This window comes from Mirounga leonina, unplaced genomic scaffold (assembly GCF_011800145.1).
Source record: "Mirounga leonina isolate KUSES-001 unplaced genomic scaffold, KU_Mleo_1.0 Mir_129, whole genome shotgun sequence".
NCBI lineage: Eukaryota > Metazoa > Chordata > Mammalia > Carnivora > Phocidae > Mirounga > Mirounga leonina.
The window spans coordinates 67,016,702-67,035,066 of NW_023270323.1; positions in this window are offsets into that span (position 1 = coordinate 67,016,702).

Consider the following 18,365-nt stretch of genomic DNA (forward strand, 5'->3'; position numbering starts at 1 on the left):
AAGCAAGGAGTGACACCAGTACCTAAGAATGCTGTGGCCCCTCCAACAGCGGATGGGCTCATAGATAGTTCGATTCAACGTAAGGAGTGGTTAATTTTGTTGGGAACTATTATCACCAATTGATGTGGTACGAGCTTGTTTCTCCAAGAGTGACTATCAGTAATTGCTAACCAGGATAAAGGGGAAGTCTGGGACTGGGGGAAGTCTTCCATAAGTATGAGCTTCTAGAAGAATGTGCATTTGCTCAATAAACACTTTCTGTATGACTAAATAAATGAATAAAATGTATGAGGAATAATGTTTCTTCACTCACTCCCAGAAGTAGATAATCAACAGTATTTAGCACCCACCACATGAACGAGAACGTGCCTTCATTCTCTGCCCCAGGGGAGCCAGTGTCTTGTGTTTTTTGTTTGCTAATTCGGGAGCAAAGTATTCTGTATGCATGAAAAGGAACCTGGTAGCTTTTATTTACTTGTAGGCTTGGAGTTTAAGGTCTCCTATTAAGAGTTCTGTAACAGTAGCCCCAGAGAAACTGACTCCAGGTTTCTTCCAGTCACTTGGGAGTCTCTGTCCATAGTACCCATTAATAAAGAAATGCAAATACTAGGGCACTAGAAGAAACTGAATCCTTGGATTAATTTCAGCAGAGCTGGAAAAAATGGTTTTGAAATCTAAAAGAGATTTTAAAAAATAATTCTACGTATGTCTTCAGAGAAGCTAGAAAGAGAGCATTTAAAAAAATCATTCTCCCTGCAACCAGGTATGTGTGGGGGGGAACCCAAAGAATATAGTGAGTGGTGGCAGAATCCAAGAGAAAGAAGAGCAGGCTGGATCTCTGGGATGCGTGGAAAGGAGAAAAGAAGATAAATGTATGTGTTTAGACTCAGTCACTGTAAAGGGGCCTTGGAGACACACTAAAATGGCCGTGGATTGTCTCTCCCTAAAACTTCAGATGTAGCCAATAAAGCCTGAATCCTCTTGGAACCATAGTTTTGCACAGAAGTTGCCTAGCATGATCTTTAAAGTTTCAATGAGGGCGCCTGGGTGGCTCAGTTGGTTAAGCGACTGCCTTCGGCTCAGGTCAGGATCCTGGAGTCCCGGGATCGAGTCCGGCATCGGGCTCCCTGCTTGGCAAGGAGTCTGCTTCTCCCTCTGACCCTCCTCCCTCTCATGCTCTCTGTCTCTCATTCTGTCTCTCTCTCAAATAAATAAATAAAATCTTTAAAAAAAAAAAAAGATTTAAAGTTTCAATGAATGAGAAAAGTAAAATGGAAGAAAGACAAAAAACAAGGAAAGAAGGGACAGAGGGCAGAAGAAAAATTGGGGGCTATTAGGGAAAAACACATGTCTTAGTCAGTTCCAGCTGCCATAACAAAGCACCATAGATTGAGTGGCTTATAAACAACAGAATTTATTTTTTATTTTTCACAGTTCTGGGGGCTGAGAGTCTGAAATTAAGGTGCCGGCATAGCTGGATTCTGATGAGGACCCTCTACTGGGTTGCAGACTGCTGATTTCTCCTTGTATTCTCATATGGCAAAGAGCAAAGAGGGGAAGCAAGCTCTCTCATGACTCTTATAAGGGAACTAATCCCATTCATGAAGGCCCCACCCTCATGACCTCATCTCATCCTAATTATATCCCAAAGGCCCTACCTCTTAATATCATTACATTGGGAAGCAGAGTTTCAATTTATAAACTAGGGAGGTGGGTGGGAAGACACAAACATTCAGGCTACAACAACACATTTGAAAAACAATCTCTTCAAAGTAGAAAAGAGAGCAGAACAAATTACATGCCACCATCAAGTGCAGTGCAGGGGTAATAAGGTTTGAATTAGAGTTAGGGATGAGGGGGCTGGTTTTTTACTTATGAGCTATGTACTGCTAACCAATTTATTTGACCTCAGTAAGGCTCAATTTCATCATCTGTTAAATGGACATAGTGTCTTCATCACAAAATTGGTATGAGAGTTAAATGAGACTGTATTTGTAAAGGACGTAGTTCTTTATCTGGCACATAATAAGCATTCAACAAGTCATCAGCTGGGGCCCTGGGTGGCTCAGTCGTTAAGCGTCTGCCTTTGGCTCAGGTCATGATCCCAGGGTCCTGGGATCGAGCCCCGCATCGGGCTCCCTGCTCCATGGGAAGCCTGTTTCTCCCTCTCCCTCTCCCCCTGCTTGTGATCCTGTTCTCACTGTGTCTCTCTCTGTCAAATAAATAAATAAAATCTTTAAAAAAAAAAAAAGTCATCACCTATTTAATAATGTACAATAAAAGTATATTCTAACTCATCAAAAAACCATTTTATGCATTTATTATGTTCTCACTAGGTCTTTGGGCTATATTAATGAGCAAGATGGTATCCTATTCTAGATGGTATTCATATTCCAGTGCACAAGACAGGTAAGTAGATAACTTCAGTGCAGTGTGTCCAATACCAAGGTAAGTGTAAGTTCAAGGTACTATAGAACTGTAAGAGATAAATACAGAAAGAGGCTATATCATAAAACTCCAAAAGAATTTGGAGTCTGCTTGAGGGCAGGGGTCCACTGAAGAGTTATAAGCAGAAGATGGAAAAGTTTTGACTTTAGAGAAATGAAATGACCACAGCTCCAGCTAGGAAGGAAACACAGTGAAGAGGATAAAGAGAGAAAGAAAAAAATATTACACCAGTTATTGAATTCTTATTTTTTTCCTTTGAATTTCCACATTCTAGTCCAAGTTACTCAAATCTGTGTTGACTTTAAGCTCAATTTTAAGAGAATTCCCCCTAACACTAGACATGGTACTAAGTAAAAGCAAAGATTTTAGAAGGTTTGTTGGATATATAACAAACTTCATCCATGTAGGTATTTGGTAAGTATCCACTACATGCAAGAAAAATTACTAAATGATTCAAGTATTTCACAGCCATAATTACACTTCTATGCATTAAGAACTCTGATGAAGGAATATGGAAGGAATAAGGTGGAACAGAACCCATCCTACAGCCCAGAGTTTTTGCCCAAAAGTTGATGATTGAGCTGCATCTTGAAAGACAAAACGCATATTCCACAGAGTAAGGACAGGAGCTTCTAAGCTGTGGAAATAACAGACAGACAGTAAGAGTATAACTGCAGAATCGTATATAAATAGAATACCATTTATTTTTAGAAAGAGATACTTGTGACTATGTACATTTACATGAGTAAGGACATGGACCTCAGGCTAAAAGAATGCAGCCCAACAGGTTGATGGACCATGGTTTCTAATTCTGAGGATGGAAATGAATGTAAAGAGAAGAGAAAAGGAAAGTTTTACATTTTGCTTTATATACTCCTATACTGTTTGACTTGTTACAGTAAGAATATATTTATCTATTACTTGCATAAAAAGAAATAGCATATGCTCAAGAAAAGAAACAGCTGAGCTCCAATGTACTGTTTGATGTAAGTGGAGAGTAAATGTATGATGAGCTTGTAGAAGACCAGAGCCTTCAGGTAATCATGGCCAAATCCTGAAGGACTCTGCATGTGCTATCAAAGCCTATATGCTTTATAGACATCAGGGATCAATCAATCCTAAAATGAGAAGTGAGTGAGGTACATTTAGAAAGATAGCTGGTAATAGTGCAGAGAGTGGGCCAGAAAGGCAAACCACTGGCAACAGAAGAACAGTCACAAAATGTATTAGTCAGGATGTGCTGAACTATGCCTTGTAACAAGCTCTGGGATCTCAGGGATTGTTCCTTCCCACCTCTGATCCATGGTCAACTCCTCAGCCATCTTGAAGGTACAACATCTGGGACATTTGACCCTCAAAGGTTGCTGGGGCAGGAGAAAAATGAGTGTGGAGAAGTCATTTCTATTTTTAAATTTCTTAGGCTAGGAGACATATGTGTCACTTCCACTCAAAGCCCACTGGCCATTCTGTGCCACCCATCTAACCACAAGGAGGATGGGAAATGTGGGGAAGTTCGTGGATATAATCTTATCTCTGTCATAAAAGGCTACTGATTTTGTCAGTTACCTGTATGTATTGAATACAGAAACCAGGGCACTGGTACATGACTAGGCAGAGGGTTAGCAGGATAAAGAGAGGGGAGTAAAAAGCAGAGGCTATTAAAAGATAAAGAAAGGATTAAAATGACAACCCGATTTCTCAGTGCACACTCAGCTGGGTGATAGTGATACAAACCGAATCAGGAATACAGGCAGTACGTGATGGGGAGTTGGTAAAAAGTAAGGACCTAATCTTTGCCTGATGTGGATGCAAAACTATTATTTAGAAATTCTAACTAGACAGATGGAAATAATCTTCGGGAATCACTGGCACTTAGAAGGACGTGCAGGTCCCTGACAAATGCTGAGAATGTTACCAGCAGGAGCATGAAAATCAAGCAGGGAGTCCCGCATCGGGCTCCCTGCTCGGCAGGGAGTCTGCTTCTCCCTCCGACCCTCCCCCCTTTCATGCTCTCTCTCTCTCAGTCTCTCTCTCTCAAATAAATAAATAAAATCTTTAAAAAAAAAAAAAAAAGAAAAGAAAATCAAGCAGGGAGTCCCATGAGATACATAAACCCCAAAACCTCCTCCACAGGTCTGCTGTATTTTCATCTCTGTATAAAATCTATTTTGCAAAAAAATAATAATAATAATAAGTAAAACCTATTTGGCTGCAGTGGAGTATGGTAAGAGGCAGAACACTGATCCAAATGGACTGTGTGGTATTTTGGAGGGTGAGGTATGATATGCTATATGTACAAGTCTATTCTAATGCTGGGCCAGTGACAAAGAATGAATGACTAGGCCATTGCTGAAATGTGTTAGAAGTTTATCTGGTTAGTCGGTGAGAACGTTATAACCAGACAACAACTTTACCTAACCCATGTGGAGGAAGCCCATTCAAGGAGTGTGATGACTGTGGATTTTTCTTACATCATGATATATGTTTGAGCTGTATCATAATTATTAATGATTTTTGAATGTTGATTTGAGTCTTTTAAATCCACTTGAACATGATCTCCAAACTCATATTTCTAATTTTGTAATGCCATGAGCCCATACAGGGGAAATTGGTACAGAGTCAGCAGAAAAGAGCCTTAAGGACGACAATCTGGAGACAAAGCACACCTGTGTGTCCTGCAGAGGTGTGGAACAGAAAAATGAGGGAGGGGCCAGAGAGTAAGAAAAGAACTAGCAGTAGGTGGTTTCATGGTAACTAAAGCAGCAAAACAAGAGAGCTGTCCAATAGGTGCATGCATAAAGCCCCTCGTACCAGCCTATGGAGAGACCACTGGCAGCCCTGATCAGAGGTGTTTCAATGGAATGTAGGAGTAGGAAAGTGCCTAAGCCAGAGGGAACTGAAAATGAGCTGTGACTATAGCAAATTTTTGAAGTTCGGCTATGCTGTGCCGAGAACAGATAAAATTCTCTCCATATTTTTCTTTATTCCATACCACTCTCAATCTTTTTGGAACACTGCTGATTCACTTTGTCTAGAAGCAAGGGAGACAGTAAGAGAAAGACAATAACGTTTAGAGCAAACAGGCACACACAGTACATACATCTGGTTGGATAATACACAGATCCATAGGGAGCCCTAATTTAATAATATAGCTAATGCTCAATATCCTTCTCTTTCTTTAAACAAAGTAAGAAAATGGATAGACTAATGTATTTCTTGTTTCCTTATTCACATTCCAAGATGACAACATGTTCTTTATGCATTTCCCCTGCCAAAAATACTAAACCTTTTATAAATGTCCATTTAAAAGTCCACAAAGGAAACATTCACAAATAAATAAATATAAAAATTGTCAAGCTTTGATTATGACTGAAATCAGGATCCACTTAGCAGCCATTTCTTTTCTCCTGCACAGAAAGATCTCTTGGATATGCATTTGTCATGGAACTCATTTCTCATTTCTTCCTCTAAGTAAATAAAACTGTGACAATCATTTCCATCTTCCCACAAAGTCAGCATGCAAGCATCAGTGGTCAGAGAGGACTGGAGAATTCTGACTTCCCATACTGTCACTTAGTCCATAACATGCATTATGGATACTGAAATTGCTTTCCCTTATTTTTCCAATGAAATTCAGCATTTACCAAATACTGATTCAGTGGAGAAAAATGATATTAGCTGCCATGTTTTCAACACAAATGCTTTCTATTAGTCAAGCAACAAGTTCGGAAACATGTTTTAAGTAATGGTCAGAGAGGTTTGTTTTTTTACTCCCAGTAGCAATGCATTTTATTTTTCTATTTGACATTGACAAAAATGTCTGTGCTACTCAAGAAAGAAGAGTTCTTGGATATCACGTTTTATGCAAGGGCATTTTTTTTCCTACTGGACACCATGCTACTCTGGATAAACTTTCATTTCTGATCTCTAAGGCAACTTCACAGTGTTTTCCTTCTCTACCCATCATTTAACTCTCAGCCTTGTCCAGAGTTTTCTCCTTTTGGCTCCCTTTCCACTTTTTTTTTTCCTAATTGTGATCCATGCATGGGTGACTTCATTGATTCTCAAGATTTCAACTTGAGTGTATGTGCTTATTTCTCTCCAAGCAATAGTTTATTCTCTTTCAAACTCCAGCCACATACCTTCAATAATCGCATTAAATGCAATGTGAAAAAAATATAACTATTTTTACCCCCAAATCTGGTTCAGCTCCAAAATGATATGTGATAAATGATGACACCATCCTCTCAAGATCAAAACCAAGATATTTTAAAAGCATTTCTCTCTTCCAGTCCTCCACAACAACCACTTTATCAAATCTTACTGATTTTTCCAAGAAACTATCTATCTCTCCAATTTAGCTTGTCCTCTTTATCACTAATGCAATCTTCATCATGAATTTTGAACCCTCTCTTCCAGGCAAGTACAACAGCTTCCTGTCTAATGTCTCCTGTTTCTACAAGTCTCCCCTCTCTCCAGTCCATCTTGTACACTCTTATCAGAGCTGCTTTTATGAAATAAATACGTTTATCCACTCACCTTGAAAACCCCCATTGATTCCCAATCATTTACAATACAAAGTCCAAAATTATTATAGGTCTTAAAATTCTTTATATTCTTTTCCCAAACTGTCCCTCCAGACTCATCTGCCACTTGGACTTCTCACAGTTCTTCAAGACCTCCTTACATTTTATGAATCTATGCCCTTTATTCATGTGGCTCCTTGTGCCTAAAATACCCTTACCTACTCCATCCCACTAATAAACTTCTACACACTTTCCAAATTATAGGAATTGCAAATACTCACTCATATCTGTGCTGTCTTCTTGCATGGCTCAGTAAGAGACATAAGGCCACATGACCAAGTTCCAGACAATGAAATGTGGGCAGAAGTTAATGTCTGCCATTTCTAGGCCTGGCCTCCAAAACTGTCTGCATGATTCTTTGTGAGGAATCTCTTTTCCTCATATGCCAACTGGGTGCATGGGGTCAAGTGAAGGCCTCGGATGCTTCAGAATATCATCGGAATATCATAAAGCACAACTCATTGAATGACTTAGAGGAGGAGCCACATGCTGGAGGAAGCCTGACTCACCAAATGACTCCACAGAGCAATGCTCCCTGCCAACCAACATTGTAACTGTGGCATAAGCAAGAAACAAACCTCTATTATCCTGAGTCACTGAGATTTAGAAAGTGTTTGTCACAGTAGCTGTTGTTCTTTACCCTAACTTACACAGTGACCTAACAGAATTCTCAAAGAACTTCAAAGAGAATGATAGCTTCTTCCAACACGCTGTAATGTTAACAAATCCATGCCCCTTATAAAAAAAAAAAAAAAAAAAAAAAACATGTTGTGCCTTATTTCTCCTGCTAAAGTTGTATTTTCTAAATGAGATTTTCTCAGGGAACATTGTCCAAGAGGAGGTAATAAGGATGTTCTTTAAAAAAAAAAAATGAGTTCCAGAGGCAAATACATTTGGAAAAGACGGGCTTACATAAACTTAAATAAGTCCATGTGACTGTGAGTACATTGAATTACAGACTTCTCAATCTTTAATGTACTAAAGAGCTTTGGGAATCTCCAAGAGGAGTTATGGCATGCGGCATTTTCCAAACATCTTTAACCAAGGAATCTTTTTTGAAGGCACATTTATCAGTATCTCTTTAAACAGGTTGCCAAGTAGCCCACTATGAGATTTATAAGACGTGCTGTCTTGGGAGACTGTGGCTCCTGTGAAGGCAGGGTCCATGCCATACTCAGTTGTGTATCCTCAGCAGGGAGCACATTACCAGGGATATCAGAGAAGTTCAGTTATTTGTTAATATATGCCTGTTTTTTTAATGGGGAGCCTTTGTTTTCACACCAAACCAGTCTTTTAAAAAAGATTCAGCCCTGCATGTTCTCCCCTCAAAGCATATCCTTTTATCAAACTACTTATGAGCCATGCAGATTTACTGGAGTTTACTAAAAAAGCTTGTGATAAATGAAGAACAGTTTGTATTGCACATCAAACAACTAAGACCAAAAGAAAAGCCTGTTCGCATCACCACCCCTCTCTAGCCATGACCTTCGGGTTCCATCTCTCTTTCTGCTATACAATCTCTTAATCTCATTCCCAACTCCTTACTACAGAATAATTGGGTTCTTTTCCAGCGCTCTCAATCCAGGGTGATGATGATGTATCAGTGTAGGTCCATCATTTGTAACAAGGGCTGTGGGATATTGACAGTGGCAGAAGCTGTCGGGGGGCGGGGGGGGGGCAGTCAGAGGGTATATGGAAACTCTGTATTTTCTGCCCATTTTCTTCTGTGAACCCAATACTGCTCTAGAAAAAAAAGTTTATTAAAAAAACAAAATACATACTTTGATGTGACAATAGGAGGCATTGTCTATAGCCAATGAATACACAGGGAGTCATAGAATCCAAAAAGGTAGAGAGCCAGACAAATTATATCAAAGGCATCAGAAAGGAGACTTCAGGGACAGGGAACCCAATTTAAGAACCATGTTTCCTCTTTAATTATTCCCTGCAAGGCATCAAGTGTACTACAAGACAGAATTCCAACACAGCAAAATGGCAGAAGAAAAAAAAAAAGGAGGAAAGGAAAGAATAAGTTGCTTCTAAGATGGCACTCATGGTTCCTGCCACCTGACATCTACAATCTTTCATAATTCCTACCTTCAGTAACCAGTAGAATATTTCAGAGTAAGTTGATGTTATTTCCATGATTAGATTATAAAATTCTGACTTCCACCTTGGTAGCAGACTCTCTCCCTTGCCTGATGAAGCAAGTTGCCATGTTGGGAAGGCCCATGTGGCAAGGAACTGAGGACTGTCTCCTGTCAAAAGTCAGCTAGAAACTCTGGTTCCCAGTCCAAGAGCCCAAAAGGATCAAAATTTCGCAAACAGCCACATTAGTGAGCTTGGAAGCAGATCCTTTCCCAGTAGAGTTTTCATATGACACCCCAACTCTGCTGACACCTTGAATGGAGCCTCATGAGAGATCCTAAAGCAAAGGACCCAAGAAAGCTTTGCACAGATTACTGACCTACAAATACTGTGAGAAGATAAATGTTTGTTACTTTAGGTCCCTAAGTTTGTTTTCATTTTTATGCAGAAATAGATAACTAATATAAGGGTTTGCCCGTTTCTTCTGCCAGCTCTCAATTTAATGCTAAATGTTTTGCTTTAATTGATTATATTGCTATAATTCTGAGTCAATGAAATTTAACCATAACACTCAGCTTAACCAAACGTGCTTAACCAAAACACGCATGGGGAAAACTGCCATGCACTTTAGTGTGAAATACTCTTTGATTGAGCACTAGTGACAATAATAAAGTATGTATTGTCTTGACCCTTTGGGTCATTAATAGATACCATGCTATGCTAGAAGTTTGCGTATCACTACTGTACTACTGTTAGTAGCTATTATTAACAATCAATACCTATTACTGCTAAACCTTAGGCAAATTATATAATTTCTCTGAGCTTCAATTTCCTCATGTTTTAACTGGACATAGGAAAAGGATGACATGAGAAAATGTCTGCGAAATATCAGTACAATTCTCAGACTACACAAAGCATTTAGTAAATATAAACTTATATTATTGTTTTCTTATTTGTTTGTTTTAAGAAAGAGAGAGAAAGAGAGAGTGTGCAAGTGGGGAGGGGCAGAGGGAGAGGGAGAGAGAGAATCTTAAGCAGCTCTACATCCACTACAGAGCCTGACGTGGGGCTCGATCTGACGACCCTGAGATCATGACCTGAGCCTAAATCAAGAGTTGGATGCTTAACTGACTGAGCCACCCAGGTGCTCCTTAACTCATAACATTTTTAAAGGAATTCCGTTACCTATTAAACCAATTTATACCAATACACAGCCTAAGGTTGTAGACCTAAATGACACTGTGCTGATACAATTTCTCGAACATTACTTACTGTCTTCTAGTGAAATAGGTAAATCTAATAATTTTTCAGGAATCTGTGATTCATAGACTCTGCTGAGTTATCAAAAGGACCTTTAGTGATACTTAAAAGAGAAGGAAGCTGTAGGGCAAAGGGAGAAAAAAAGCTGGTTTTGCAAATCCTTAACTAATTAAATGTTACTGTTACCACAAAATCAAGGCAAAATAAGTCAAAAATATCTTTCTTTGGGAACAACTCCTTTCCTCAATCCAAACAAAACAGACTCTGCTGAAGAGCTCAGCAAAATTACAAAGTCAAGAATAATATTCAGTCACTTTTAATTCTTGGGATTTTTCTCTTTGTTTCTATATGGAACCAAATAAAAGTATTCCTCTTTTTTTTAAAGATTTATTTATTTATTTTAGAGAGAGTGAGTGCACATGCACGTGGGGTGGGAGAGGCGCAGAGGGAGAGGGAGAAAATCTTAAACAGATTCCCCGCTGAGCAGGGAGCCTGATATGGGGGCTTGATCCCATGACCCTGAGATCATAACCTGAGCTGACATCAAGAGTCGGACGCTTAACCAACTGAGCCACCCAGGCACACATCCCCCCAAAATAAAAGTATTATCGATTCAATTAAGCATGTAGGGAGATAAAATAATTACTTAACCATAGTGCATTATCTTTCCTTATTTAGAGTCTTGCCTTTATGACTACTCCATTAAACAATGACTGCACATCTTTTCTAAATAAACACCTAACAAAAATTCCTGAGCATGTATTAATAAATATAGAAGACTCTAGAATAATTTCTTGCTAAAAAGTTATTTATGAAAAACATATACTTAGGAAAACATAAAGCAGATGAGATTGAAAGAAAAAATCAATCTCAAGTTTGTTAAAAGATAATAGCAAAAATAAAAATACGGGCCACACCTACCAGTGCCAAGCACTCACTGTGTTAGGTACCATCTTATTCTCAAAGTTATCGTGCAAAGATTCCTGCAAGTTATGTGACAATCCCATTATCTTTTTACTGACTAGGAAACTGTACCTCTGAGATTATTTTCTGTGATACATGTAGATTTATAGTCTCATGATACTTATATCTTCAGGTTTTTGTGGGATTTCCCAAAAGGAAAGCCCTCTTTGCCTAGAGCTTTGTCAAAAACTGGTGGCTTCTAATTTTTATTTATTTTTTTAATTAACATAATGTATTATTTGTTTCAGGGGTACAGGTCTGTGACTCATCAGTCTTACACAATTCACAGTGTTCACCATAGCATATACCCTCCCCAATGTCTATCACCAGCCACTCCACCCCTCCCACCCACCTCCACTCCAGTAACCCTCAATTTGTTTCCTGAGATGAGTCTCTTAATGGTTTGTCTACCCCTCCAGTTTTGTCTTGTTCCATTTTTCCCTCCCTTCCCCTATGATTCTCTGTCTTGTTTCTCAAATTCCTCATATCAGTGAGATCATATAATACTTGTCTTTCTCTGACTGACTTATTTTGCTTAGCCTAATACCGTCTAGTTCCATCCACGTCGTTGCAAATGGCAAGATTTCATTTTTTTTTTTGATGGCTACATAATTTCCATTATATATATATATGGTGGCTTCTAATTTTACAGAGAGAACAAGTCTGCTTTTTAGCCAAGATTGCATTTCTACAAAGGATTATTCCACAGTGAACCAAATATGTATGATAAAGCCAAACATGAATACAAACAATAAATACATGAACATTCTGAGATTCGAAATCGGAGAGTTTACCTGAGTTACAACCTAACTCCTACACTATCATGCTGAAGAAGTATGATCTCACCTTTCAGATGACAAGGGAAAGGAGCAGTGACATGAACACTGTAAACAACCCTTTAATTTTGAGTTTTGTTGATATTCAATTTGGGGTTTTGTTGATATTTTAAAGTTCAAATAAAAATTGTACTGAACCACTGTGATTTTTGTCAGTGATTTCTTTTAAAAAAAAAAAAAGATTTATTTATTAATTTGAGAGAGAGGGTGCATGCACGCAAGCAGGGGAAGGGGCAGAGGAAGAGAATCTTCAAGCAGACTCCACGCTGAGCACAGAGCCCGAGGTAGGGCTCAATCTCACGAGTCTGAGAGCATGACCTGACCCGAAACAAGAGTCAGAGGCTTAACCAACTGAGCCACCCAGGTGCCCCTGTCAGTGATTTCTGAGCAACAAGAAGCCTGAGGAAAATCCAGGGAACTCTTGGTATGAAATTCTAGATCTCTTACTGAAGCATTTGTCCAGTGCATGCTAACTGCAGACACCCTGTCACAGGTGAGAGTCCTGGTGCTATACAGCAGGTTGGGGGGCAGGGTGCCATTCCCAGAGTACAGTTTTCTGTGGGTTAGTGGCAACTAAATGCCTCATACAAATATCATCTTCATTCAGTTTATCTGGCCCAAGCACTCCTATATGCATTTAAGAAGTGCTTCCTATGATTTTAAAGATCATATGATTTTAAAGATCTATCAGATTGGAAGTTAGTTTCCTAGGGTCTCCATAAAAAATTATATAAAAAATTATCACAAATTTGCTGATCTAAACAACAGAAATCTATTCTCCCACAAACTGAGGGAGAGGCCAGAAGTCCAAAATCAAGTCCAAAATCAAGATGTCATTAGCGCCACATTCTCTCTCAAAGCTCCAGGGGAGAATCTCCCCTTCCTCTTCCAGTTTTGACTGGCTCCAGACGCTCACTGACTTGGAGTCGCATCACTCAGTCTCTTCCTTGGCTTTCTATTGCCTGCTTCCTGGCATGTCTCTGTGTTGTGTCCCTTTATCTGTCTCTTAGAAGGGCATATGTCATTAGAGGTAGGGCTTACCCTAAAACAAGGATGATCTCATTTTAAGATTCTTAATTTCATTCACAAAGAGCCTTTTTCTAAATAAGGGCATATTCACAGGTTCCAAGTGTGGGAGCTATCTTTTGGAGGGTGACCATTCAACCCCCTCCAGAAGCCTAGAGCTCAAGAACCCAGACTCTATGGAGTCAGGTCCACCTGGGTGCAAATCTAGTCTACATTTCCCAACCGCATGACCCAGAACACTTTTCTCATCTACAAAATGTGGATAGTATAAGCACTGATGTCCTGGTTTGTGACGAAAAATAACACATTAGAGACAGTAAGACCCTTGGCATAGTGTCTGGCACAAATGTTCCCTATTACTACTAGCTATTTCCTCAATAGCTTACATTACTGGAGATGGCTAAGCTTTAAGCAGGCAAGAGCAGCTGGCCAGCATCCAGCTACAGAGAACCCAAAACACGTACCTCATAGGCCTCTTGCTCTAATTGAGCTAATTTGGTAAAATGGAATCTCAACACTGAAAGGAAATTTAATGATCATGTAGGCCAAGTCACCTGATTCTAAAAATAATCCTCAGAAGGAGAACATGTTTTATCCATAACTGCATAGAAGTTGGTAGCACAACAAAAATTATAACCCAGGACTTCATGCTCCCCATTTACTTCCTACCACTGCACATGATTACATGTTAGATGCATCATTACTGGTAATTAACTGCATTGGCATACAGAGAAATTAAAATCTTGAAAAAAAAATTTTTTTCTATTTTAGAACATTTTTTTCCAAATTGATCCTACTTCTACAGTAGTTAAGACCAGCAATTTTAATTATAATAGCACATAATGGTATAGCAGTTTGGAGCAGATTCCCTCAAATAAATTAACATTCCCTCCCTTTCCAGTGACCATCAGTAAGAAGAAATGCACATGCCCATGTTGACCCACTCTCCCTTCCACTGTATAGCAAAAAGTGTATAATTGTGTTTTTATGCTAAGGAGTTCAGAAATTATCTAATAATACTCTGTTTATTGTCTGTGCCATTATAAATTTACCAATTATCTTGGGTAAAGAGTATGTTTCTGAGATTGCAAAGGTGAAATAAAGGGAGGAGGGAAGGCATTCAGGAGTGGAAAGCACTCATGTCATTTTATTCACATCTGATTTTAATATAGTCACCTTTGCATTTATCTCATCTCCCTTCCAGAGTGCGTATTCCTTGCTCTCTGACAATGGAAAGTTCCTGAGGAGCCCATTTTATCTTACCCAATACTGCATCTACAAGGCACAGCACAACGCCGAGCACATAGTGAGTTCCAAATAATTGACTGCGGAATGACTTAACTTATTCTCACTTAATAAATATTTATTAAGTTAGACATATTGAGCAGCTCACTTTTTAAACAATCACATTTGTACCTTCCACACAATGCACTATGCATGGTTAATATTCAAACATGTCTGTTGGATACACCACAGAAGAATTTTGGAAGATTTCAAGTTTGGTTACTGACTTCCTCCATAGGAATATGGTTAACCTCATCTTAAATTACCTTTATAGTTCTAAAGCCACTTCTAAAGTAATTCTAACATTCCAAATTGGCAAATTTTATTTCCAGAGTTAAGGACAGAATAAAGAACCTATGTATTAAAAATGAATTATGGCACTAGTTTGGCCAGTGGAAGTAATTTCCGGGCTATGCCAAAAGTCTTTTTAATATGGTCCATCTATCCTGGCATGGGAAGAGTCTACCATTGTCACCTACCACTAGATTTTGGAAGGATAATCACTTCTTCAGGACAAACTGGGCAAGGCTGCCTCTTAGCTGGTTGATAATGAGCCTGGGTGTTAGTCTCAGATTTTATTAAATACAGCAATTATATTAGAACAGCTCAAGGCAGAGCAATCTCTAGAGGAAGCCCAGACTGCTCTTCAGGCCAGGGTACCAAGATGTCAAATCTACCTTTAGCTCAGTAGGTATACTCATGAAACAAAGGTGTGTGTTTGTTTTTAAGATAGATTATTAGTTACATAAAGAGAGTGTGTTAGTTTGCCAGAGCTGCCCTAACAAAGTATCACAAACTGATCGGCTTAAACCACAGAAATAAACTATGCCACAGTTCTGGAGGCTAGAGGTTCAAGATCAAGGTGTCAGCAGGACCATGCTCCCTCTGAAAGCACTAGGAAAGTATCTGTTCCAGGCCTCTCTCCTAGCTTCTGGAAGTCCCTTGCCTTGGGGCAGCACCCCTCCAATCTTCACTTGGGGTTTTCCCTGTGCATGTCTCTGTCCAAACTTCCCCTTCTGATAAGGATACAGTCATTGGATTATGGGTCCACTCTACTGTAGTATGACCTCATCTTAACTAACTACATTTGCAACAACCCTATTTCCAAATCAGGTCATATTCTGTGGTAGTGAGGGTTAGGACTCAGCATGGAGGTAGTGAGGGTTAAGACTTCAACATTTTTGTGGGGAAACAATTCAACCTATAAAACAGAGTTACAGAGTCAATAAAAGAAAGGTGCCAACCAGGCAGGATTTTTGCAGGGAGGGGCTCGGCAAACCAGGTTTCTCTTATTTCAGGCACCAACAGCCTAGCGTGTTCACTCCAATGACACTTCCCTGCTGAGGGAACCTAGGCCAACCAAGCCAAATGTGAAAGTGCAGGCACAGACTCATTGGCTAGAAAAATTCTGTGCTTATCACCTGGACAATCTGATTGATGTTAAAGAGCTGGATTTGATGGATGCTGAAGAGCAGTGGGCAAATGAGCCTGCTCAGGCAAAGAAAGAGCTTGACATTTTTTTGGAGTAAAGACATCATTCAATTCTTTCTCTTCCTTCCAGTGCTGATTTTCAGGCAGCCCAACACTATAGACATTTTCAGCCCTTTGGAGTAAAGCACTTAGCAAGAGATTGCATGTTGTTTCAAACTGAAAGAGACACACTACTGCTTTTTCCACCCTTCCTTGAATCCGTGTGGCTATTTTCCAATATTAATAAAAAGCTCTGTTTCTGCAAAACTAACCTCAAACTCCATTCTCTCGCCTGAGTTCCAAGGATTTGATGACAAACTTGGCATACTAAATTTTACAGATCCGAATCAATGTTGAACACAAAAGAAAGCCCAGTGCCCTATGGTAATACAAGAGCATGATTATTTTTGGACTGAAACCGCTTAACACAAGCACAGCTGCAAAGGTCTTATTCCACTTCCAGAAGATCGTCTTTATATTCCAAATAGTATCCAAAAGTCATAGAAACCAAGCTTAGACAGCATTATTAATATGAAATAAAGTTATGTCACACTTGGTTTTCAAAGATAGTAAATCCACCAACACCAGTAAAATTAAATAAATATTTGAAGTCTGAAGTTAACATCTATGAGAGAGCCAGGAAAAATGAAAATTTCAAATCTGGTTTAGGAAAAAAAAAAAATGTCTTTTTCACTAGTTTCTCCCTGATCATTTAAAGTTAACTATATAGTGACTACAGAAACGCTATTTATTCAATGATGAAACTTCCATCTAAATTGAAATCAGTGGGGATAAATATACACTCATGTAAAACTGTACAGTGAGTGGTACGCAGCCAGATGGGTGTTTGCATACACCCACTCTGATGTCACTTCCCTGCATAAATGTTTTATTGATGCCTCAGTGAAGTCAAGGTACCTTTCAGAGAGCCTTTAAGAATCTGGTCTCTGGGTGCCTGGGTGGTGGAGTCAGTGAAGTGTCTGACTATTGACCTCAGGGTCATGAGATCAGGCCCCACGCCAGGCTCTGCCTTTAGTGTGAAATCTGCCTGAGATTCTCTCTCCCTCTCCCTCTGCCCCTCCTACTCATGTGCATGCTCTCTCTCTCTCTCTCTCTCTCCAAAATAAATAAATCTTTGAAAAAAAAAAAAAGAATCTGGTCTCTGGTTGACCCTTCAGCCTCCTGTCTAATCCACACATCTCATCTCCCTCTTCTTGGATCCCATTATACCCACTCTCTTCCCTTCTGGGCATGTTGTGCCTATCCCGTCCCTACTCTCTAGAAGCCTGGAGCATCTTCAGCTGAGGGCTCAGTATTCCATGAAACAAGTCTCCGAAATGGGGCAGGTGTTCCTTTTACGCGCTACTCGGTGGTCACCTGTGTTGCACCTAACAGCACATGCTTTGTACTGGGAGATTTACAGCTCTACCTTCCCTCACCAGCTACAGGCTCCGTAAGAGGAGAGACTCAAATGACTCATGTTATTTGATCAATAGATGTGTAAGAAACAACTGCTGAATGAATAAGTGAGAGTTATCACAAGACTTTCATTAACCACATCTTGTTTGTCAAAAGCAACATAATTAAACTGTGTTTATAGAAAAATTAGGTTCAGTATAAGAGAGGAAACAGTGGTCTTCTGTTCTGCATTGGGTCAGTAATTCTCTAGGGGATTTTTTTGCTGTATGGAACACCATATTGTTTATGGCTTTTTTAATTTTTCCAAATTTTTAAGTCCATCTTAGAACTAGGAAAAACATAAGTAAAAAATTATTTAAATTATCTGTTTTCCTGGTACCCCAAAATAACATCTGTTGATTATTTTTACATCTGTTTTCCAATCCGTCTCCCTCTCTCTTTTTTTAAATGAGCATCAATATTTAAAAGAGATGATGACAGACTAGACTGTGTCAATCTCATGTTTACATGATGGTGAAGAATCTAGAAACAATTATCCACGTGAAAAGAGGAAAAAATGACATTTTTCAAAGGCACAATGACTAACTTTTGATAGTGACAAGATCACCATGCAGAAGATATATTAAACTCAAATCCAAATGACTTTTGAAAGCAGAACTAGTATCAAAAGATATCCTAATCTGTATTTCAGCTTAATATAAGGAAAAACTTCCTAAATATTTGAGCTTTGTGAAAATTGAGGTAGCTTCCTCTTCAGGAAGTGAGTTTCTTCTACCTGGACGTAAATAAACTGAAGCTAATTGCCTATTTGTTGAGAATAGTAAGAGAAGTGACACATCAATCAAATTAATCCTGGAGATGACCTGGAGATGACCTCTGAAGTTCTTCCAAGTATGAGATTTAATGATTCCATGACAACAGATTTTTAAATTCATTATCAAGAATAATTTCAAATGAACCAGTCTCTTTCATTTTGGGCAAGAAA